This window comes from Caloenas nicobarica, chromosome 2, assembly GCF_036013445.1.
Source record: "Caloenas nicobarica isolate bCalNic1 chromosome 2, bCalNic1.hap1, whole genome shotgun sequence".
NCBI lineage: Eukaryota > Metazoa > Chordata > Aves > Columbiformes > Columbidae > Caloenas > Caloenas nicobarica.
In genome coordinates, this window is record NC_088246.1 from 52,462,336 (window position 1) to 52,488,405 (window position 26,070).

General features: G+C 40.2%; 1 protein-coding gene across 10 annotated transcripts in view; it reads right to left on the minus strand.

Moving 5' to 3' along the window:
* The window catches only part of ARPP21 (cAMP regulated phosphoprotein 21), a 200,030-nt gene that overhangs the window by 117,994 nt on the left and 55,966 nt on the right, over nt 1–26,070 (minus strand). Inside the window, exons 1-2 of one of the 10 annotated variants that reach the window (XM_065627570.1) lie at nt 21,050–21,106; nt 20,639–20,680 (exon numbers count right to left, since the gene is read on the minus strand). The exons of the other annotated variants lie outside the window; for them this stretch is intronic. The gene's annotated coding sequence lies outside the window, so the exon portion shown is untranslated. Of the gene's footprint in view, nt 1–20,638; nt 20,681–21,049; nt 21,107–26,070 lie in introns of those variants that run through there. 10 annotated transcript variants of the gene reach the window in all.

The window sequence follows — 26,070 nt, forward strand, 5'->3', positions numbered from 1 at the left end:
ATGCAAAAGGAAAAACTACATTAATGTTACATTTCAAAAGAGATTTTTAAAACACTGAAGTCAAGATTTGCAAGGTGATGGCTCCCACAGCATGCATAATGCGTTATAAGGAATATTCTGTATTGCTGTATTCTATGTTTTATGCCTTAATACATACATGCAATTTAGCCTAGTTACGATTGTTTTGGGAACCGTAAGCAGCCATCCTGACAACTTCATTCTCAACTGCAATGTTGTACTAATGGAGTTTTGGTACTTAATCTCCTTGTTTGTTTCAAAAATGAGGGAGGAAAAGAAAGGAAAATATACAGGAAAGTAGGGCAAAAAAAGGGAGGAGGAATATTATCACTTCTGTGTATTCTAATTATTGTAGTCCATGGAGAACTTGGTATTTAAAAAGAGCTGAGAGCACCAAGTATCAGGAAAACCAGTATTTAACACTAATACACCTTTAAAACACCATGCAGACAAATCTACTATCTATTTTGAACATTACTGTGCTACAGCAAGTCCAACGCACAGTAACACCAACATAGTTAGATCCCCTTTATCGTGTGTTCCCACTTACTATGCAGCCAGCCAAGAAAAGACCTATGTCTCTCAGCCAAGAAAAGACCTTCCATTTTCCATTAACAGGTCATAGTAAGATCATCTCTGTCCAAAGGGAATTTTTTTTTTGGTCTACAATAATACGATACTAAAAAATAATACTAAGTGACAATGAGTTCTGAAGATGGACGAATTCAATCTAAAGGGAAGCAATGTTCCCTGTTTCTTATCCTCCAGAGGACAGACACAAGGTCTATGGCCTAACCCATCCTCATGAGCCATATGAAAAGACATTATCTTGTAACTCCTATGTTATTTGCTGCTATGGGTTTATTCAGTTTGCAAGCTTATTACTTTGGCATCCCCTTTTCACCTTCTCAGTATAGACAAAGCCTGTGAGAATGCGTAATAGTTAAGTCAGTGGGACTGACCAACCCTTTTAAGTACTACCACAACAATTCTGAATACTAATCGTTATTACTTCTAGCTTTGGAGATCATTCTCAAAAAAAAAAAAAAAAAAAAAAAAAAAGAGTAGTATCTTTGACGAACAAGGAATAGAGACGGAATTCACTGTTCTTTTTCATTTTCTTTCTTCATCTGACTTTTCCCAGTCCTTATCCACATCATTGCCATCTTAAATCCAGACAAGTTTTTAGCCTGCCTCCAGTTTGACTGGAGATCTAAGAATAAAAACGTCTGAGGCTCTTTACATTTGTATATGACTGTAGCCAAAGACAGGTGCAAAGCCTGCCAAATGTAATTGCTGGCATGTTAATTTATGCTTAATGTTGCATTTTTAGTCATTCAACCAAAGGTTAGCATTTGAAAGATTGATGGTCTCATAAAAGTTATTATCTGATAGAACTGCCCAAATTTCAGCTGTCAGGTTCATAAGGGTCTTTCTCCTTTCTTGGAAACCTTTGTTCTGGGAAACATTTAGACCTCATGAAATCAAAATACCAAGGCACTGACAGAGTAGAAAAACACTGAGACAGACTAACCAGCCTCCAGCATCCACAGCGGTCGCTTGATGACTCAGAATGAAACGACAAGGCAGGACACGTTGAAGCGCCAACTGAATGAACCCTGTTCTAGCCATACTAGTTGACCAAAACCACCATATCCCAATTGACCAACAAAACTGCTTTTAGAAAACCAACATGCCCCAAAACATTCACCTTCCTATCCATAAACATTTACAGAATCAAGCTTCTTTCACTATAAGTGGCTTGCCAGCAACTTAATAAAAGAAAGGATGGTCGTGGCAGAAAAAAGGCAACAATGGATCTTTTCACTGGTTTTAAAACCATCACTGAAGAAGCCCAACACCTGTAAATATTCTACCATGTGCAATTCTGATCCATGCTGCTTGAAGCCGGTGAGACCAGAGTGCCACAAGGAGAAGCTTTTCAAACATATCAGGATTGGCCTGATTCTTAGCTTTCTCATCTTCTACCCAAAAATATAGCACCTCTCGTGTTCTGGCTACAATCAGAGCAGGACGAGGATATCATTGCTCTGGAGGCTATGGCATATAGCCATTTTCATACTTAGGACAGCCTACGAAATTAAGTATGTGACATTTCAGCACATTGCACAGGCACAAATGGGACATGTTAGTTTGTAATTTACATGGCTGCCTAAAAACACTCTTGTCATGATATACAGAAGTAAGACTACTGACAAGAATACTGGGGAGTATTTAAACAAGCAAACAAATAACAACAGCAAAAACACCACAGGAAAGGAAATACAAAGTAAAACAAGAGTTTTAAAGGGATTTTCACTCCTATTACTTTCCACAAATCAATTAACAAAGTTTAGGTTCATCAATATCATAAGAAAGGTATCAATTTGAAGACATACACTCATTGGGAAATGCTTTCTCACCCTCTGTTAGGAAGAACGTGACTTACCATCATGGGAAAAAACAAAACAAAACAAAAACCCAATCTCTGATGCTACAAATGCATCTGTCTCCTGTGCTCTGTTTGGCTGCATGAACATGGATCTCTGCCTCTATTTCTCCATTTGCCTCCCACCTATGCCTGTTCAATGCAAAGGACCCTTTTTTTTCCAGTGTGTGGGACCAAAAAGGGAAGAGTTTAATAAGCCTTTGATCTTGGTTGTAAACTCTAGGCCCAACTGTGAAGTACAGCTCTTACAGATATTCAATTAGGGAGGCTAGAATCAGTCTTTTAAAACAATTTGTGAGACTTTTGTCATCCTCAAAGGGTTTCTCAATACAAAAATTTCTGAAGCACGAAGTCTCAGACAGAGCAGGGATAATTAAGAGAGGCAGTTCCCACATTTTTGGTGGGTACCACCACTGGCATTGTAACAACTAATAGGCTACTCCCTGCAGAAGGACAAAACATTTGGCTGTCCAAGCACAGTTCATAGAGCATTGTTAGGATGGCTGCATACTGCTGGTAGTGCACACCCTACTGGAAGACCTCCTCTAGAGGACATTCTTTCCTGTCGCTTCATTACCAGATGCCTTCCTATTATCCACTCTATTGTACGAAAGATCTCTCAAGCGTTTAACTTCTGGACAGCCACTTTTTTGGGGTTGCCAAAGGTTCAAATGCAATAAGAGAAACCTGTTTCAATTTCAGAGGAAGTAATTTTCTCAATATGTGAACATTTAATATCTTGTAACAATTGATTCAAATATCAGACTGCGCTGACTCCTTGCCACAGCAGAATTACCAGTATTTCAGCTGAAGTTGTGATTGGCAAAGCTATTGTTCCAACCCTCCAACACCACAGTCCTGTGTGGCTGCTGGTTGTAATTCCATCCATGTATGATACACCCTATTAGGGGCCTCGAGATCAGCTTACCTTCTTCTATACTGGAAATACTCTGCCGCCTTCTACTGAAATCGAAGTGATCCTCATTTAAGTCCAGACATTAAACAGTTTGCATAAGCTCCCTGACAAAACTAACCAAAATATGACAAAGCATTTAAACAACTTTTTCAAATTCTCTGAAAGTAAAAGTGTCTGCATAATTTTCTTTTACATTCACTTCTTTTTATAATCTCTTATGAAAAAGGCTTGTTGACTTAGTATGTTAAACATTTATATCAATGCAAGTATGTGAAACAGACTGTACAAGAACAAATACCACATACCTAGTTGGAATCTCCGGCAATTCAGACGAACGGAAAAAAAAGATAAACAAAAAAATAAAAGAATTACATAGTAATATGGAGCCTGAGGTCTAAAGAGATAATTTAAGTACATGAAATTTATTTCTGTTTCAAGAGACACAACATAAAACTTCTTTCAATGGTCTTTAGTTCCTCTGCCAAGCACTTCTCTATGTTCCAAACTCAAAATTACCTCCCAAGAGAGCATCTCAGGTTGGAGCTTGCTTTCATTGTTTCTGGGTTTGCTCCTATATTATAGATTATTGGTTCCAGATGTGTACTGGGGATGGTAAAAAGACTTAGAACTACCACATTTTGTTTTCTTGGTCCTTTAACAGATTCTATAGGACTTTTCATCTATGCTTTTCATCTATGGACTCTCTCTTGGGGAAGTCTGATCTCAAGGACATACCATAGAACTTGCAGACCTCTTTCTCTCCTGAAATGCATGCTTGTGGACACTTCTTACTGCCCCAGTTTGGTTAAATCACCAAATATTTGTGTGGTACCTGAGAGCCTTTGACTATCTTTAGAAAATAAAGAAACAGAAGAACCTGACTATAGCCCTTCTTTTTTAAACGAAAAGTGATATTACAATACTGATTTTTTTGTTTTATTTTTATTGGCAAACACCATATTACACATGTATTTAACTGGTGTGTACATATGATTTTTAAGAACTGGAAATGCCATTAATATATCTGTTAAATTTAACCTAATCATTTTTATGCCTTCGTTCTATCTTAGCTCTATTTCACTGCTCATGACCACAGTGAATGCAAAATCTTAGTTGCAGTGAAGTACAGCTGAGCACTGTATATAAACATATGTGTGTATATATACAAGAAATCTAGGCATGAGTAGAACAAGGCAAAAGAAGGCACTGAACAATGACTGCAGTCGTATCTATTTTCACATGGTTCTGTGGAAGTTAATGTCTGCTCAGTATCATCCTATTGGGGACAAATCGAACACTAAAATATTTATAACCGTTTTAGCAGATCAGACCTAATATTTTTGCAGCATAAAGTCCTAAAGAAATACACATGTAGGCCAAATAGTGACACACGAGGAAGACAGTTTACACTGACACACTTTATGTATAAATTCACTGAATGTAAATGTACTTTGCTGAGACAATGGATATACGTTCTCATCAGACAATCAATAAAACAACACAACAGTCTGTAACTCAATCTGTACTTCACCATGGTAGGGAAACATTGTCTTTTGGCTCTACTGGCTCATATAAAAGGTTTTAATCAGGCAATCTTACCTTTCAAAGCGCAAATTAATGCTAAATACATTAACGCTTTACTGCTGCCACAGGCTTATTTTATTACCAAATCTGGCTTTGGACTTCATGCCTCTAGCCATCTGTTTTTTTGCAAAATTTAAAAGCATTACATGTTTTCGACAACACAAGAAACTATTAAAGAAGCGAGCAAATAATTCTGTACAACAGGGAAGCTGCTCTTGCACAGACAGAGAAGACAGAATAGGCATAAGGGTGTTCCCTGGTTCACAGAGGCATGGGAAATGGGTCATTTCACATGCAAAATACAAGAAAATTCAATGGAATGCAAGGTCAGAGAAATAGGGTATTACTAAACACAAAAAGAGAAAGACTGGCTGCAGCTGGCTGCAGCAAGCAGAAAACCTAGAATTTCCAGCAGTGGGAGAAAACTTGGAGACCAGGAGAGGCACAATGCTCCAGGGCAGCGGGAAAGGAAAAAGGGTAACTCCTGTTTTAAATTAAATCCTTCATTTATGTTGAGAACAAAATTGGAAAAGCAATTAACACACTTGTCCCAGCCACTCATCCATGGCTGGTACCTCCTTGAAAAATGGATAAGCAGGGAAACAGGGGATGCACCAAGGAGGGAACCTGCTGCACAGCAGTCAAAATTACTCCTCAAAATGAGCCTACAACAGCACTAAAAAGACTGTTGAAAAAGCCTAAAATTAATGGCACGGAGCAGTTATATGAGAACTAGTAAGTGCTTTAATAAGAAGAAAGCAAAATTATATTTTTATCCAAAAGCCACTGACTTAAGCAGCAAGTGCGTGTACAAGCCAGTGACACGTAGAACTGGCTATCTCAGTACACAAACTACAGTGATATCCAGGCCACAACCCAGAGTGAAACTGTGAAGCCACAGAAGTCAGTGGAAGCCTTAAAGGTAAAATCCAGGACCTCTCACACATACAGAGCCCAGCAAACCAGAAAATGCCTGGTTTTATGTCCCTTCTGTATACCAGCCTCTGGAAAAATCCTGTCAAGTGAGAAATAACAGATTCTAATGCAAACAGTCTCAAGACCGAAGTTACAAAGTCCAAACAAAGATGTAAAAGGAGATTAAATTCTTATGTATACCTACGCAATCATTACAGTATCATACATTTTCATGATACACCTTATAAGGCTTTTTAGAAAAATATTTACATTCTAACAATTAAAACATATAGATAATCAAAGGATTCACTGTAAATAGTAGTTATTCTAGATTCACATCTGTCTCAAGAAAACCAGCATTTTTGAAATACTGAATGGAACTTAACATCGAGAATTCTATGTAATTATTATTTATTAAAGGGAAATGGCCTTTTATAAACACTCAACACAAAGCGAAGATAGAGCACAAGAAGGGAATTCACATGCATGGAACAAAACAGGTCAAGTCTACTTCATAGTTTTTTCAAAAGCTTCCCCCTCAAAATGTTTTGCCTGTTAAACTTTGACCATCAAAATAAAAATCTACCTAACTGAAGGCTGTGTGCAACAGTTAGAACTGGCATTTGTGGATGCATTCTTTTTACTTTTACATATCATCAGGTAAAAAAATCCGAACGAAACAAAGCCCCACAATATTGTTTGAAAAACTGTCCTTGGAGGGCTAAGCCTGAATATGTGCTGTATCTAAGCATACATTTATAGACTTAGAATATAAAATAAACGGGCTAAAAGAATCAGTTCAAGCTTTGTCTCAGGTACTAAAATTCTTAAATTTTAACACGATTCTGACTTTTTTTTAACATTTGGTGACTATTTTTCAAATTCTATTTGTCTTGTACTTGTTCAAATTCTTCAACATTATCACCTGCTAGAACTGGCTGGAAAAGAATTGCTAAATAAAGGCAGTAATACCCAACACTGACTGCGGAGAGTAACAGCAGTAACAGGAAAGTTAATGTCTTTGTATTTTCTGTGCATTCAAGGACTACACACAAATGATAACCATGACTGAGCTAACTTGTGAAGGTACCTTGATCATATTTGCCAATATTAGCACAATAGAGGGAAAGAGTATACTCCTGTGGTGCCTTTTTATTATAAATCCCTAAAATGCCGTAATCTCTAATAAAGGAGGAAAAAACCCACACATTCAGGGAATATAAACACAAAAAAGTGACTATTTCCTTCCAGAGAAGGACACTGAGGAATAGAGAGTTTAAATGAGTAATGAAGTTGGTCAAAACAAGAGCTAGGTGGGTAACCAGCACCTTCTTCCCCAGGTACGTGGCCATCATTCTCCAGTGCCCCCTCTGCACCCTGAAACTCTTGTGGCAGGTAGATGAATACGTGTGTATGAAAAGAAGCCACTTACAAAACTGTACGCATATTTAAAAATATTTTTTGTCTATACAGGAAGATACAAGGCATGTAACAAGGAACCTAGAAGTCCTGCATTTTTAACAATAGTATTAATAATCAGGAAAAACCCTCCATGCTTCTTTTGTATGACCATCTAAAGCACATTACAATGAATTGTAGCCTCTAGATCAAACTGTTTTAGGAACTACTACTGCAAGACAGTAGGTAGGAAAGTGAAAGAGCACGAGAAATGCTTTTATTTATGCAAAATGCTGTCTACAGGATCCATTTTGTTGTAAATCTAATCAGACCACAATAGTATTTACAAGTAATTTATCATAATGGCTCAGATTCATTTCCTAAGAGAAATCAACTAAGAAATAAGCAGTCTGGAAGCCTGTATCATAACACTGATAATAAACGCAGGGAAAAACAGGTAGTCATATCAGCATCTAAATACTGAAGTGATGGCATTTTAGTTATTTAGAATAAACACAGTATTGAAAGTGGACTGCTCTTCTTCAGATTTCTTCTACTAGCCTGCTTAGCAGTGCCTACACTTCTCAGACCATCTTTTCATATTTCACTTACACAGGAGGAGTACTTGTCTAGGATATCTTGCATCTTGAGTTTGTCGGCTGTACACCCATTAAAGTACGCCGTAGAGCATCTGTGCAAACTGAACAAGGCGATGGGCTCAATTTCACTTGAAGTCTGCTTTCACCACCCAAGTTAGAATGCGCTCCTGGTGCTTTTCAAAGCCTTGATGGGAATATTCATTTATACCACGGGTTTTATACTCGCTGTCTACCACGTAGTACACCTGCCACCTTATTGTACAGACACACTTCAGATCATCTCAGTCAGTGGTTGGACAGCTTACTTTTTATAGAGGAGTGCAAATGATGCCGAAAGTGCATTTGTTGTTTAAAATCTATTCCTTTTGGCTTTGTTTTCTTCCTCTATTCACTCCCCAAATGAATCTTTGTTAAGAAGTTTCACACTGATGAGAGATGGCTGGTTGCCTATTCTCCTTCCCAGGGGACACTGATCCTTTTTAAAGCTGAGCAGGAGGAAGGCAAATTCAGTGCTGGAGAATGTTAGGGAAAAAAAAAAAAAAAAAAACTTGAACAATAGAGATTTCTATTGCTCAAATATCTTTCTCCAAGTTCCTGTCTCAGGCCATTTCCCTCTTGGAACTGTTTCATGTTACTCTCTCACATCACACCCGTTTATCTGTCTTTGCTTTTTGGAAAAAGCACTCGTTAGGAAAGCCATTTTTGTGAGGATATTGGTAAGGCATGCAGCTCACCAACTGACACACTCTGTAGCATTTGAATTTGTAGCTATTGCCACTGTCAGAAAGGTCCCTTTTTAAGATATAAATATTTTTAAAAGCCTTCACTGGAAAAGAATAACCCTAAATAATCCAAATAACCTCAGATGGGCATTTGGAAGTACTGAAAATCTGTCCCCTTCCTGATAAAAAACAAAACAAACAAACCAACCCCTAACACAAACCTGTCATGGTATTTCACTGTCTGTACCACAAAATACTCTTTAAAAGGCAGCAGCCCTGTTTACCTGCGAATGCGTCCTCTCTCTTGTCAGACTAGTTAGACAGTTTATAAAAGGGTTTCCTTCTGTTTCTTGAGGTAAACGGGCATTTTATGACTATCACAGGCATCACGTATAGCCTGTGCAGGGCAGAGAGGAACAGGCCTCCACTAGGCCGCTACCACTGCCAGACATTTTCACCCCCCACGCACACGCTACAGCCAAGCATCAGCGGAGGAAGCTCCTACAACAGAGCCATTCACAGCACAAGTAACTAGCCCAGTGTCATCCTCCTCACTTTAACGTCTTTGGGTTTGGTTGGGTTTTTTTTTTGGGGGGGTTGGTTTTTGATGTTTTGTTTGGGGTTTTTTGGTTGCTTTTTTGGTTGTGTTTGGGTGGGTTGTTTTGGTTTGGGTTTTGTTTGGTTGGTTTTACATTTTTTTCTGTACTAGAATGCCAGCCAAAAAAAGAAAGAGTTTGACAATAAACTTTTTTTTTCATTTTGCTGACACTAGTAAGCACAAGAGTGGGGACTGTAGAGACTGCATTTTGCATCTACAGTCATTCTGGTGGGCTGAAGAACACATAGCAATGTTATTTTTTATAGCAGCTTCCCTTCCTGCATAATGGGAGTTCACCTGTTCCAATTTCTGAATTTAGCAGAAAGCTGAAAAAAAAGTGTTTTGCCTGTCTTGCAAATGGAATCCAGTTGTTCTCCTGTCCACTACATTGGAAAGGCAGTCTAGCAGCAGACTGGTAATACAGTCATTTGGGAAGGAGCCCAATGCAGTTTTACTCAGAAATGTAAACATTGTAGCTAAAACTTAAGAGACCATAAAATATGTAGATGAGCATTTCAGAAGGATATTCTAGCCATACCTAGTCTCCTGCTACAGAAGCATATTCCAGTTGCTTATTTCTCCAAGTTGCAGCAAAAATGTTATATGGACTAACATTTTCATGCCTTTATTTGCAAGGATTAAGACTAGAGAATTAAGTCAATAAAAGCAAGAGCTTTCCTTCAGTCAACTTAAACATAGGCTACATTAAAAAACAAGCCCATCTTACTCTGTTCCAAGTCTTCTGGGTTTCTACAGACATTTACACACATGCTTTCAAAAATCACAAATCATCTCCTTGGCAACAATTGAATTCAATAATTCAATTATCATTGAGTACACTGAGGAGAGAACTGGCACCATTATTTGTGGATTAAACAACCTGCTAGTATGACATCCCTCTGAAACATGGAATGACTCCACACAATACATAATTTTGTCTTTAACTGGTGAGAGATTTCTTGAATTCAATGCTGCTTGAGAGATGACTGAGCTGACTGTCCACCAGTCTGAAGATTAAAATAAAAAAAAAAAGATGAAAAAAAGTTCATAGCTACTATACATCATCTGTTGAGACTGCTGCCATTATTTCTTTATTAGGTTTTGGAATACTCGTAATGTTACTTTCATAATAAACTACCAGAGTACAGTGGCACTTAGTGAACTAGGCACTAATGGCAATCAGATTACAGAAAAACAACTGAATTAAATCCACAACTGGCAGTTGAGTACAGGCACTTCTCCTGCTATATCTCAACAACCGTGAATGAAAACAGGCTAAAAAAAACCCCAAAATATAGCAAAAAAAAATTAGATTTCCAGGAAAAATAAAATACCAGCTTTCAGATAATGGCAGCAAACCACACTCCTTCAAACACATCAGTCTTTCACTTCAGTGAGAAATTTCAGCCAATAGTTCTTCTATTTCGCTGTCTTTACAAGTAGCTTCTATATAAACATTTCACAAAAATGGATTATGTATTTAGTAGAGGTCCTCAAATGTAGACAGCTAGATGTGTTAGCTGGTAACTATCTTTAAAATCAGTCAGTCTCCTCCAATTTTGAACGTGATCTGTGGCTACACAATCATTATAATCAAAGTTATAAGAAGACTATATAACCCTCAGCTTTTGGTGCAGTCTCCAAGCTTATTCGAAAAGTGCACAGATACACAAAATACTACATAATTCTCCATGTAAGAACTCCATCCATTTTTCCTCTCTTCATTGCACAACCCAATAACATAGTAAACTGCATCCGATGTAATGCATTAAGTAGTGCACTACTTGTTGGGATCTCCTGCTCATACCACAGACAGCAATCTCATCTGAAAGGTCTGAGAGTCAACACGTAAAAAGTCTTTGACAACAAACACACTACCAAAAGCATCTAATTTAATCTCATTTCCATTATGCTTTATTTTCTAAGCAACCAACTAATGTGGAATTTATTGAAAATATTACTAATAAAAGAAAAAAATAATCTACATAAACAGATGGAGAGTTCAGGACACAGTATTTTCCAGGAGCATCAAACATAGACTAGATTCAATGGAGCTAATTAATTCCAATGGAGGCCCCAAAGGGACCCAGGTACACTGATAAGAGCTGTACACAGAAGTTCCAAAGCACAAAGTCTTCTAGATTACACCACAAAACCTTTTGTTTCACAGAAGCAATCAGAGCTGTTTTGGCACTCCCTTCTTAAGAAATACCAAAACAAAGTCTAAAAGATCAGGGAATCAGCATATTTTGAACGATGATAGTGTGCTTTATATGACATGTTTTATTATAAACTGACTGTCCAAATATCTACAGAAGTTTCAAGAGTGCACTATTATATGATGAATAAATCAAAGTTTTCAGGCATTTCAAACAGGGGCAAGCAACTGATATATACAGAGGCAAGAAACAAAAGCTGGGAAACGCGAGCAAATGATGAAAAAACAAGAAAAATCAGAAGGGTCAGTTTAACAAAGGGAAGTTCAGGCAAGCGGCACAACTTACAAAAGCAAGTGCCCAGTAAGAAGAATGGTCAGACAATTTTAAGGAGCAGAACTGAGACAACTGATGCATGTGTGGAAACAGCCAGAAAAGAGGGAGAGACATAAATGCTAGAGACTGCTTAAAGTAGATACATCAAGAAACAAAACCAGAAAAGAGTTTATATTAGGGTTGCAGTGAATTTCTCTAATATTTAATTCCCTGCGCTTTCAGCAATCTTTAAGTCAGGGCTATGGATGAGTTTTAAGGAAGATCCCTTGTTCGTGCGTTACACCTAAGGATGCAGTAAGTCTCCTAACTTCAGTGTGCTTTACTTCACACACTGGGCTGCTGCCAGAAGAATATGACATTAGCTCCCCTCCGTATTTTTTGTTTTCTCTGCTGAGGTTGTGAGGCTACTTAAAATTCTCTCCATTTTCCAATTTTCCAACGTTTAATAACAACAGCACTTCAAGTTACTGGCCCCGGAATAAACCATCAGAGGTCAAAAATGGAGGCTTTGAATTCCTTTTATTAAAATCATCTGTCTGGCAATGAATAGACACTGAAATTGCTTGTACATGCAGCTGATGTTCTGAGGAGCATTGGTATGTTACACCATCATCTGCCAGCCTCATTCCAACTATTCAGTGTAGGTAATAAATGATACATTCAAGAGGGACACTTAACTACGCATCATAAGTATTTGGTCACTTATGGTCCTCCTTTGTTATGATCTCAAGTCAATGCAAACCTAGCAAACACATTCCTGTGCCATGGCATTCGCTCATAATACACAACCGAATTGCTTGGTCTGCTTCATTTTTTAGGCCAGTCAAAGAATCGAGTATTAGCACAGTTGCTCTCAAAGTACTCAAGTAATCAAAACTGATTTCATTTTTCTACATATTGCAGTTATGTTGTTTAATCAATAAAATATTTTGTTAAGAAGTGCCGATACTTTATTGTCTAGTTTTCTGAACTGCTCTTCTACTGATGCAGTTTTAATACAGATGGCTTGGAAGTGTCTGACAACATTAATGAAGATGTGACATGTTATGAAACACAAGCAGGAACAGGTGCCAAAAGAATCTACATTTTGACTTTCATTGCCTGGACACTGAACATAACGGTAACATAGAAAATAACAGCAATTCTTTGAACATACAGCTAAGAAATTATTTGTAAAAGCAAAATTATAATTAGCCTGACTACAAATTATGTTCTCTGTTCTGCTTAAGAAAAAAAAAAAAAACACACACACACAAAAAACCACCAAAAAAAACACCTGAGGAGTGACAAACGCATCAAAGAAATGTGTGGGCTTTGGAAGAGGTAGGCACTTGCCGCATCTTCCTCCTGCATTGCGGAAACGATTACGACAACAGAATAAGTGGACAGGGTGTCTGCAGGAACCACAGCCCCACGACTATGGCTATATGGTTACCGGTAGCATAACCACAGCCAGCCAAAATGCTGCATCAAGATTTGTGTCTCAGTCTGCTGTTTTCTACTAACCCTTCTCCAACACAAAGCCCTTTACAGAAAGGTGTGAACTGATGCAGTCACAGGGCATATTATGCTATTTCAGTAAATACCAAACTAATTTATGACGTTATTGGCATGCCAAGACAAGAGCTATTAAGACAGAAACCCATTTATTCTTATAGAGGAGCCGGCTACATACTAGACCACAATCTTGCATTTCTCCCCAGGACTCACCCACCAGCTTCATATGCTGACATTAAGCCAGGCTAAGAAGCATCATCCTAGCACACACTGCAATGTAGCTGCCCTCAGAAGCTGGCAACAATTTCATTATCTTCCTTTCTGTTCTGCCAGATAGGTGGCAGAGAGGAGCAACTCCACAAGAGCAAAATTTGGAAGACACAGATCATTTACAATTCCTACAGCCTCAGATTTGGGGAGATCAACTGTGACTGCAGTGGAGTACTCACTTTGTCCCGATCCTCCATGCAAAGATACATCACGTGTATAAGGATTTTTAAATTATTATTATGTCTTATTACATTTATTATTATTTTTAAAGCTGAAAATCAATTACATTGACAAGAGGCTACACATCTATGTATTTTCTCTGGGTGATCCAAAATTCCAATTACTTAATCTTCAGGGAGTATCTCCTGAAAGTCCTCCTTTCCTTTGCTGTCCTTCTAATTCTGATGCCTCACAACCTGATTTCACATTACAAGCAGTACAACTGCTGCTAATCCTCCATTATGTACCCTACCTTACCCCAACACTCCCTTACCTCAGCCTCTGATTTTAATATGGTTACTTCAAGAAGCGGGTCATTCAAGGACTTCTTTCAAATGCTGTCATTTTCATCAGTACACAGATTAAACAAAAGTTACATTATCCAGCAGTAATAACTCATTGCTTCAGTATCTAAGAGGATTCTTACGCTGCTTGCCACAGTTCTTGTCACTAGAGACCACTCCATTTTGCTGCTCAGATGCAGAACAGATTGCTATACCGAAGTGGAAAATCATGTTGAGATACATAAAACTGCTGAATACAATGCATTTTCCAATTAAGTTAAAATTTGTTGTTTACGAATTAAAGCTTCCCCAAAAACCATACCTGAAGAAAAATGGTTTGTTATCATTTTCTTCAGTGTACTATGTATCACTAACGCAGCACTTTTAAGATGCCCTATGTGCTCGTTATACTTTCCTTTTAGATCTACGTCCACTTTTTTTTTTTTTAGAAGAAAGCTCTGAGTTTTTCTTAAAGGAACAAAAAACCAAAAGCACTAAAGTCAGGCCTCCCGACTTCAGATTTCATGGCTTATAAAGTACACAAATTATAAAGCTATCAGACATTTCCCGGGTTTACGTTAAAATCTGTAGCGAGCCTTTAGAGTGGACCAATTTATTTGATGTGTTTCTCCTAAAGCTTTTATGACACTATAAACATTTCTGACTCCATGACAAATACTTTATAATACATTAAGCAAGCTCATTCTAACGATTCTAAATGTTATGCCAATGGCAATGTATTTAGAAATGGAATAATTGCTTGAAAATAGAAAAACCTTAAAGTTGAGTTTGAACCACTGCAATTTACAATTTACTTTTGTGCAACTGAAGGCGAATCATTTCAGATTAAGTTCAATGGCACAAATACCCAAGCAGCATAAAGCAGATATAACCTCCAGAAGTGCATCGTGCTGTACCTATTTCACATGAGAGCATCAACACTAAGGTCTGCTCCCCAGTAAAACTTCAATTGAATTCAATATTAATTAGCGTGGAGTATTTAACGTGTTTATAACATGCTTCCAATCACCGCAGTTTATCTGCATTAGCTTCATTCAACCAAAAAGCCTTGCCATCCCTTTATATTTGGGAACAAATTGCAGTAACTTTGTTCACAGTAAATAAAGCATTACACCAGTAGCAGCTCTGCAAGGCACCCAAACCAGGATGCATGCAGTCCCTGTAAAGAAAAGCACCACAGTCTCTCATATTTAATGAAGTAATGAAAACTTATAAAACGCTTTCTGTATTGAAGGCACAGGGAGACTTCAACTCACAAGGCAATAAAAAAATACAAATACTGCAACAGGATTAACTAATGACAAAGTTATTAGCTGTTCGGGCATGCTTTTGATGATGGAATTCAATTCCTAGAATATAAAACTGGCTCTGATGATTTTATGAATCCAGTAAAAATCACTGCTCTGTGGCCATAAAAATTGTGATGAAATAGAAACCTGAAAGTAGTTGATTCGTATATATTTAATTTTTATGTTTTAGCCTAGATTTCAAACAGAAGACACAAACTTCCAGAAATAAAAACCAGAGTACTTAAGTGCAGGAAGGAGGTGGGGGGGGGGCTTTTTTGTTGGGGCTTTTTTGTTTTGTTTTGGTGGTGGTGATAGGTTTTTTGTGTTTGATTTTTTTTTTTTTTGGGGGGTGGGGGGTCTTTTGTTTGTTTTTTAATTCCTGACTATTTAACACTGTTCTGCTGACCATTTAAGCTTTCCTTTGACTCAAAGCTCCAAGGCAGCTTTATCAGTTCGAAGATGTTACTAAGCTTCTATAATTTTAACATGGATGCTGTATAAACAGCTCATAAATAAATCATGGTATTGCCTGAGATTAAATGAGAAATATACCAGAAAGCATTAAATTACAGGAACACTTTTCATAGAACTTTTCTTTCTCATGGTTCTCTTCTTGTTAACTGTGACTCTTGGCTTGAAAAGATCAAGAGCAGACATCTAATTTGGAAAAAGAAGCATAAAATGTCCCAGTTTCTCCGTGAACACCACTTTCTTTCACTTTAAAAAAATGCACTTCTCACCTTACATATTTCAACATATGCTGTGTGAACATGTCTGCCCTGAGAACAGTCTGACGTGGTTACTGCCTCCATATATTGTCAGTGACTAGAAAATACCCTAAACTCCCTGCTTCAGAAAGTCATTGGATATCCAAATCATAAATTCCAAATTCCCAGCTGTCACTGCCTAACTACGCCTTCTGCATTTCAGCTAAGTCATGCTGTATGACATTATCACTCTCTCACACTTCATAGCTTCTCCAGCATTAACAGAAAAACCTGTGGACTGTCTAGTATTTTCCACTATGTTTATCGCAGTAGCAATTATTTCATCTAAATAGCTCTTCTGAACTCACTCCTGTAAAATACGTTATTTTGTTTACTCCTTGTTTCTCTGTATTTCTCCCCGCATCTTCCTCTCATCTCAGTAAAAGGGAATAGGGGGGAGGGGAGGCAGGTAAAAAAAGTGATGTAACATTTTCATATACCGGCTTGTTATTTATTTAGGAATCCAGAATGATTTCACACAGTTTAAAAATCTCAGCATATGGTTAAAACCCAATACATTTGAATGAGAGGAGACATTTTACGCAACTCCTTTTTCCAAGGAACCATAAAAGAAGTATACTGATGATGGATTACCTGAAAGCCTGGGAACCACAACAGTGAAAAAGGAAGTGGTAGTAAAAACTGGCAACATTATTAACAGGTGGAAGAAGGAAATTGTGGTAGGACAGTATGAAAGCATTTGTTCAGGTTTGGTTGGTTGGGGTTTTTTTTTTCCCTCCCCTAAAGATGACACAGAGCGTGTTACAGACAATACTCTTCCTCTGCAATTAATGCAATTCATAATTTTGGATTGCAAATGACACACATTAAGAATTAACATAGATCATTTATGTATTCTCATACATTAAATTAAGGAAAAAACATAGACTTCACTCTTATATAGGTTCACTGGCAATGCATCATCAAGTTAACCTATTATAAAACCACCATATAAGGCAATGCAGTGTAAAACTAGAGTTACTTCAAACATCTAAGAAAATGACGAGCAGTTTACCTATTACAGCCTATAACTAAGTGGTTTGGACCTTCACTGACAAATGAGGACTTACTAGACAAGAACCCATCACAGATGTTATTTATCAAGAAATAAGTCTTAATTAAAACAAAAAGTATTCTAGTTTTATAGTGTAATGTCCTTTTTTACTTTTCTAATACATTGCATGTGTGTGCATACTGGCATACTCACGCAAACCATAGTGGCTGTTATTATGATTTGGGTTTAAGTCTCCTTCTTAAACAAGAACCCCAGAAAAACATATCCAGTTCAATAAGAGTAGCCAGTACATCTACATGGATTTATAAGCATGTTTAACATACTTCCAAAAGAAACCAGGAGCAGATATAAGACATTCCTTGCACTTGTTCTGAAGGCATTTCCTTGCTAGAAGCATTTATCATTAAATTATTACATAAAAATGAAATATTTGTAATAAACAACTTAATTACATCTACGTGTTTCTGAAACCCATCATTTTGTGTACGAAGTGGAAAAAATCGAAAGCAAAATGAAAACCAGCAATTAACCAGGGAGACATCATCCAGGAGTGACCCGCCTAACACTAGAGACCAGAATAGGTCTCACTTGATGGCTGTCAAAAATTCAATGCGTGACCTCACATGGTTTGCATAATTTATCTGCAATTCAAATTACTCAGCCTCCAAATGTGGAAAATCCTACTTACCTGGGTTGAATTTTGTCATCAAAACAGAACGCGCCCTAGAAATGCATGTTACCATGCAGACACAAAGATGTTCATACACAGTACTTTCAAGTCTTCAGAATCAAATGCTCTCCACTGGAACGTACAGTCTTTGCGATGTATTACTTGTTTGATGAATGTTTCAATCTTCTAGAAGAAAAAGTGACCCATTTGCTTGACTTACTACCTGCTGAGAATATTAATACAGAACTTCATACCTAGTAAATGAATGAGCAGGGGACAAACAGATTTTGCAAGTTTATTGCACGGTAGTTACATTACTCCTCAACTAGCCAATCTTCAATGATATTTTTGAAAATACGTTACTTAACACGAATAGCATTTCCTTTAAATAATCATGTAAGTTACAAATTCTCTTTACAACTGAGCAAATAAATTGAGCTGGGAGCACTCACTGGATCAAGCCATTCCTTTGTGAGTAGTGCTTATAAACAAGGAGTTGCCAATCTGCCAAAATAATTTTCCAACTCTGAAATTAATGCCATCAAAATTGATAATACCACTCAATGCAAGTTACAGATCCTGTATGTTACAAGCACAGGGGTGTATCATCAGCTGGTGTAAACCTATACTGTTCTTAAAACCAATGGAACTATATCAATTTACAGCTGCTAGAGATTTGTCCCTGTGTCTGCCTTTAGCACTGTTAAAACCATTGAACCAAACCCTGGACGCACTTCCAAATTTAAAGCTCCCATTGACTGTAGTGAGAGCAATGACTACAGGAGGAAAGGCAGACTATAAGTAAGCCATTCTAGAATCAGCACACTTTCCCTTCCCCCCCCCTCCATTCATTTCAAGTTTAATGTTAGCTGTTAAAATCATAACCTGGGAGGAATCCAAGAGCACAGCAGATTTTAAGACTTTGTAGGTTTCTTCTATGTACTCCCAGAAATTCTGTTTAACAACAGTGATTTATCAGGCCAAGTCGAGTTTACTGTAACCATGCAAATAATGCCAGTAAAGCCCGCAGGAAAAGCAGCACCACCAGGAAAACACTATTTGGCCCACAGTTTCACTCCAGCAGGATAAAGTTTAAAAGTGACTGTTGCGCTGTTCTTCTCGCTCTCTGAGATCAACCATTACACCTGTGTTAAAAATCTCATTGTGTTTCCTCCATCATCTTTATGTAATTTTTCCTTCAAGGGTGCGATGCAGTGCAACACCCATCTGAGCAACCCTCGCTTGCACACTTAGCCCTGGGGCAGTCAAAAGGACTAGCATATAGCTGTAAGAAATAATTGCCTGGAAAAGGATTTTGCAGGAGGGGTACTCAGCCGTTTCTTAGACCACCATCCTGTAAAACTGTAGGCAATAGAGAGAAAATACAGTTGTTTTACAGAAGACATCTTTAATCAAGAGTTTCTCTATATGATTCCGAGTACGTGGATAGTTGCAAATAGTTACTAAATGGATTTGTGACTACAGATACATTGAACTAAACAAGGCAGTTTTTCAGAAGTATCTACATGCATCCTGCGTAAAAGCATACACTGTAGTTATCTATAGCTATTTTCCTTCCCACATATATCGCAAGACGTTTAGAGTTGCTTGCGAGTATCACATGCAACAATGATTTTTAATATCAATTGAATTAACTTTTAACTGCAAGGAATAAAAACTCAAAACTCCCACTTCAGGAGGCTACCAATACGAACATAAATAGCTGATCACTAAAAACGGCTAGCATAAGAAAAAAATAAATATTTTAAGATGTTCCTTAGCACTACTCCATCATAAAACATTTCAACATTAAAAAAAAGAACTAAAATAGAATACTCTTCTTTGACTTAAGCATTCCCAAGTACAATCAGATTTATCACCAGGGCAAAATCATTATCTATCTACAGCTTGTTTCATATAACTTTTAAAAATATTTTTTAAATCACTTTAGACAACAGAGTTCGACTTAAAACAAGCTAATCGATCACCTTTCTGCACAGCTGCATCTTCTTTCATTAATCTAATAGAAATATTTGAGGGATTTCCGTTTTTTACCTTTGCATTTTTCCTTTTCCAGTATCCATAACCAATCATCGCTCTGCTCTTCCATTATGCTTCGTATATTGCAGAGTGAGAAGCATCTTCATTAAATAGTATTAAAAATAGAACACACCCGATCTCCCCACCGGAGCATGCTCTGACAGCGCTGATAGCACAGCTCTCAAGGTAACCGTGCCCAGTTGGGAACTGAGAGGAAAAGTCAGTGCGAGATTAGCAATTTGCAAACCTAACAGTGCACACAAACTTGCCTCGATCAGTGACGAAGACTGCTAAAACAGAAATCATCGTGCAGTTAAATTATTGGACTGAAAAGTTGCAGGTCAGTTTACAGTATTGTTTTTTTTCCTCCCCCTCCCCATCACCCTCAACTACAATTGCCTTGTACTTGCCTAAAATTTACATATGCCATTTAGAAGAACGCACACCGGGCATGCATCTAGCTCAGCGCAATGGTAGAGAAGTCAAACAGGTGATCAACAAACACTTGTGCTGCTCTTTAACGCCTTTGTTTCCCCTCCCGGCACATTTACAGCAATATCACACGACAGCGGGATGAATTTAAACAAAACCGCACACACCTGGAAGCGCAAAGACGGGAGGCGCAAAGACACACCTAGCATGGAAAAAAATGCACCCGAAATTTCGGCGTGTTCCCCCCGCTGGCCGAAACGGTAAACGAATGCAAAACAAAACAAAACAAAAATTAAACAAGACTGCGCAATGGCTGCACTGGATAAGCACGTCTTGGTTAGATCTACAAGCGATATCGTTGAAACGCACATACAAGTAGGCAGAATTACACTAAGCAGAGTAACATTAAGTATTTTTTTAATGAAAACAGACTGCTAGGATACCTAACAATGTGACCGTAACTCCTGGACTGTGATCCTCCTTCACTGCATGCAAAAAGAAAAAAAAAAAAAAAAAAGACATGCTAAGGAAGCATCAAGTACACGTTACCCTCAAATCGCCACCCTTAAGAACAATGCAAGTCAAACAAGCCCAGGCTTTACCTCCAGCAAAGCACGGCTTTTAAAAGCGTTACCGTCGATGTTGTTCACAAATCAGCGAGTAGAAGTTAGGTGGTTTGGTTTTTTTTACAGTTTGATATATTTTAGGTAAAAGAACCGCTGGGAGGAGGGAGATCTCCCCTCACAGCTCCCTCCCGTAGCGCTCCCCTCCCCAGCCTAAGCCTGGTTCCCGGACACCGGCTCCGAGCCGAGGAGCACCGGCGTCACCCTCAAACCCAGCTCCGGTCACCTCACCTCCGCGTCCGAGCCCGACCCGCCGCCGCCCCGCCGCGATCCGACGGAGCCGGGGGAGGCGGCGCGGCTCCCGCCAGAAGCGCCTCCGGTCGTTACCGGCAGACGGCGGAAACTTTGCGGAGGCGCCAGGGCCGCCCTCCGCGGGGGCAGGCGGCCCGGGGGCCGCGCCGGGACCCGCGGCGAGCCCTCCTTCAGCGCCGTACCTGGCGGGCACCACCTCTGCCCTGCCGCTCCGCGATCCCGTGCGAGGCTCCGGCTTCAACACCGGTATCATCCTGCCCCACTAGACTATGAACGACATCCTTTTTTTCTCTCGACCCCCCCCCCCTTTTTTTCCCCCATTCCCCCTCTGGTAAATACCGCATCTTAAGAGTCGGAATCCTGCAGTTGCTATAAATAATTGCACATCGCATGTAATAAACGCAAGCCCCAGCTCCATGCACAGCTCCTATTTCCCCTCTCCCCCTACTCCACATGCTCAAGCCGCCCTGACCTCAAAAACTGAAAGATCACGGGGAGGGGTGAGGGGGGGATGGGGGGCGAATGACTCCAACGAAATGACAGAAAACACATGCTGGAAGGAAAAAAAAAAAAAAAAAATCGCAACAACAAAGAACATCACGCCACACAAATGTCTACAGATTCTGCTTTGGCTTTTTTGGTTTTTGGTTTTGTTTTTTTCCTTTTTTTTTTTTTTTTTTTTACCTTGCCTGAAAACGGGATCTGCCCCCAGCGTCTTGGTGGCCTGGGTTATTTGTTTGTTTGTTTGTTTGTTATTTTTTGGTTGGCTGGTTTATTTGGCTGCAGATAACGCTGCCGTTACAGTACAGTGCCTGTCTTCCTGAAAGACATGGTCTCTTCCTCCGCCTCCGCCTCCTCCGCGGGAGGAGATCCGCTGCTGGCCCGACCCCGCCGGCCGCCTCCCGCCTGGGGCCGGCTCGGCTCTCCCCGCTCCGCTCGCGTCGCCCTGGTCCGCCGCCGGGCTGCCGTCGCCTGCCCTGCCTCTGGCCGCTGCCTGTCCGCTCTCTCGGTGCCTGACTGGAACCCCCTCTCGCTCCTCTCTCTCTCTCCCTGCCTGTTCCCCCTCCTTTATGTGCCGCGCTCCCGGGCTGTACTGTCTGTCTGCGAGTCTCTCCCTCTCCCTTTCTGTCTCTCTCTCTCTCTCCCCGCCCACGCAGCGTGGTGCGCCTCGGCCCGGAGGCAGCGGCGCGTTATCGTTGGCGCTTCCTCGCCGGCTCCGCGCTCGCTGCGCGCTTCAGCGCCGCCGCGCCGGCCCGCGCTGGCTCGGCCGCGCCAACGGCCGCCTCGGAGGAGCCGTTGGCTCCGCCGCCATTGCGCCCTCTCTCTCCCCCCCCACCCCGCCCCCTCCTCTGCCGCCTTACCCCACCCCGACACACACGCCGACCGCGAACTGCGCGGCCGGAGCGGGGCGAGGAGCTGCCCGGCCGCGCTCTGTGTGTTGATGTGTGTCCGTGCGTGCGTGTGGCTTCCCGCACGCCGGGCCCTCCAGTCGCAGTGCCTCCCCAACCCCTCCCCGTCAGCCCATCCCCAGCCGGGAGCGGAGACAAAGCCCTCAAGCAGCGCTAATAAGGAGAACGCTCGTTAGTCTCCTCCGATTCCTTGTTATTTGCTTCCACCCACTCCCCATCGCTTCCCCCCCCCCAAAAAAAAAAAAAACAAGAAAATGGGCCCTTGACTCCAGAGGACAGCTTTAGGGAAGGTCTGGGGAGGGGTGGTTTTAATTATTGTTTTTGCTCTTGAAACCTGACAGCATCTGCACCACTCAGCGGAGCTGCTGAAAAGAGGGGAAAAAAAAAAAAAAAAAAAAAAAAGACTGCAGCAGATTTTGGGTGGTAGCAGATGAGCCACTTAAAATGGGACACATGATCCCCTTCCCCCTCCCCTCCTCCTTCCCAGCGTGGCTCCATCTAGGCTCTGGCTTGATGATGTTTCTCCAGGAGGCTCAGCGCACACCACCAAGGCAGAGGAAAACAGACATTTCACCAGCACATGCATTTCCAATACATCAAACCCCTGCTATCCGTTTAAAAACCGAGCCTCGTCTTACCCAATTGAATACATCCAGGCATTCATTTTGCACCCTGCCAAGAAAAGGGCATTTACCTCTTTGCTAGGTGGCTATTAATATGCAGTAAAATTATAGCTGTACAACGCCAAATGTAATTGCCATAGATCATTTAGAGCAGATCCAGCAATTCAGCTGCTGGAAATGCATGCTCTGTGAATAGCCATGCATCTGGTACAATGCCCTCCACTACAATAACCTGAAAGGAGACAGAAGAGTCTGGTACTAGCTGCAATTAGTAATCCTATAGATTAAACATAAACAGTCAATAAGTACAAAGCGGCAAGGTACTATGAAGTATAGTGATCATTTCTGTCTACAGCGATACAAATAACCGAACTCCCACAGACAGACAATTCCTATTTAAAATATACAGTTGAAAATGCACTCCCTTGATTATGTACTTTCAGAAAGTCCTTGTTACAAAAGAGAGTTTGCCACAATTAACGCATGTAGAAGAGCTCATGTACCAGTCAAACACAGACAAATACACAGAAGGTTGGGAGGAAACATTTGCTTTAGTAGGTATTGTCCTGGTATCCCTGGAATCCCTCTTTCCCCTCAGAAGCAAACACCTGCTTTTACCAGGGACTGCTGACTGGAATCAGACTGGAAGAATACAGCAAGCAGTGAACCACGACAGGGTGTGCATTAGCAGGCTCCTGGTGCACGCCTCAAGTGATCAGAGGCATTCAGGCAGGCGCACCAAAACCTGTTCTGCTAATGCACCTCCCGATGTGGCTTACTCCTAGGATGATCGCGTGTGGCTCCATCTACTTTTAATTTCATTCTTTAGCATATCCCCACACCGTGTGCTACAAGTTGGATCTGAAAGCAAAAAGACTGGCACCGCCACGCTACAGCTGGCAACTGGGGAAGGACCACTTCTTTGGTTTTGAATTGTTCCTTTCAGCCATCTCTACTGTGGACTCAAGTTCATTTTCCGAAATGGCTGCCAAAACTATTTTGAACATGCGCTGAAATGCAGAAGACCTCACCTGGCTGCTTCACAACATCCCCTCCCACCCAAGCAGATTGCCCAGCTAAAGGAGAGAATGCAGGCTGCATCAGGACATTACAGCAGTACTCAATCATCCCTTCACTAGATGGCTTGCAACTCACCTGCAAGGAGAAGAGGGGGTGAGGGGAGTGAATGTTTCAAAACCTTACCCCAGTAACTAGACACAATGAACAAGTAAAACAGCCACGTGTCCACAGCTTGTTTCCCACCGTTGGGATATTGGAGTGTCTTCCGAGCGGGAAGTGCCAAAGCTATCCGTCAGATCTGTCAGCAGATAAAAATTCATCCAAGCTGTAGTCCTGGCAGTTCACTCCATACTCTCCTGTGTGGCAGGATGTGCTTGGGGCAAGTTACCAAATGCTAAAAGATGCCAGCTACAGCAACACGGGAAACAGGAAAAAATAACGGATCCCCAGGATCGTGAAAGGCAGTATTTCAATTCAGAATGGTGAGCAGCATCAAACACAGCATGTGTAAAGAAGTGAAATTGCTTCCCTTTGTTGAGAAGTCACCTCAGACCTTCTTGGAGTCAGATATGAATCTTAACACAATATGCACCCTACATCCCCTCTTCAGGACTTTTCTTTGCAGAAAGAAAAATCATAATCATTGTACAATCATAATATCTGAGAGATGGGGAACCATGGCATGGTTTGCTGCTGCCTGTGCTGATTTGTAAACATGCACAGGGATAACTGTCCATTTAAGCCTCTTGGGAGTCAGCAGAAGCTGTGTGTTTAAACAGAGGCAGAATTCGATAAACTCTTCAGACTTCTGACACTGTTTTCTGTCTGTTGCATAGCCAGACTTCGCGGGTAATCAGAAAAAAAAAAAAAAAAAAAAAAAGACACAAGACCTACAGCTCCAAATACCTTTACTTGAATAAAGGATTTAATTAACCCCCAGTGCATGCTTTCCGGGACTTCGATAGTGCACAGTGCCCTTGTGCAATAGGAGCACCCTACAGCAGTGAAGCATACATGCATTATACGTACACAAAATTCCAATAGGCAACACCAAACTCTTCAGCTTTCGGTATTTTCAAAGCATGACAACAGATTGTATTACTTGTTCACTGCAAGCACACTTTCTAACTACGTTACCTCAATTGCACTTAGAAGTCAAGAAAACCTTAACTGGCTCTCAAAAACCGACATCAGATTGGAAGTAGGTGATGTCAGACAAACATACAGAGCTTTATGCAGTTCTGCGATCACAGGAGATTCCTGTAGTAGAAGGCATGCAGTGTTACTTAATCCATTAGTAAAAGCTTGCATGACTGGTTGCACATTTCTTCTGCCTCAAGTCATTGTTCATTGCAACAAAGCTAGCATATGAAGTCTATTGTGTTTTGGAGTTATGGAATGATTCAGACTGAGGCACAACAGTATGGGAAGCTAACTGCTGATGTGTTTTGTCATAATCTTCTGTAAAAGAGATGAGTTTTAGTTGTTGTTTTTAAACTTTTTTCCATTTTTACATCCTACGTGTTAAAAAAATATCAATCATGCATAATTTGCAGATGGACTTAAAAATACTGCACTTCTATTTAAAATGGCACCTTACAATATGTAAATGCAGCCAAATTACTCTGGTTTCAAACACTTCTCAGGAGAGGCTGGAATATTTGTTCCAGGTACAACATCACAAGTAAAGGAAAATTAACCAAGCAATTTGTGTACAGCTTGTACTGGTAGCTCACATTTGATAAAAAAAAAAGGAAGCTTTATGCTATTCCCACTGAAGCCAGTGAGAATTTTGCAATGGGCTTCATTAGGATTAAGATCAGGTACCTAAACCTAAGACTCTCTCTTTGGAGGAAGATCAGTGAACAACCCTTTAAAAATATAATCTGTTGCTAGAGGGGCCGAGAAGGGTATTTTTTTCCCACTAAAAGCACAGCATCATTTCTTT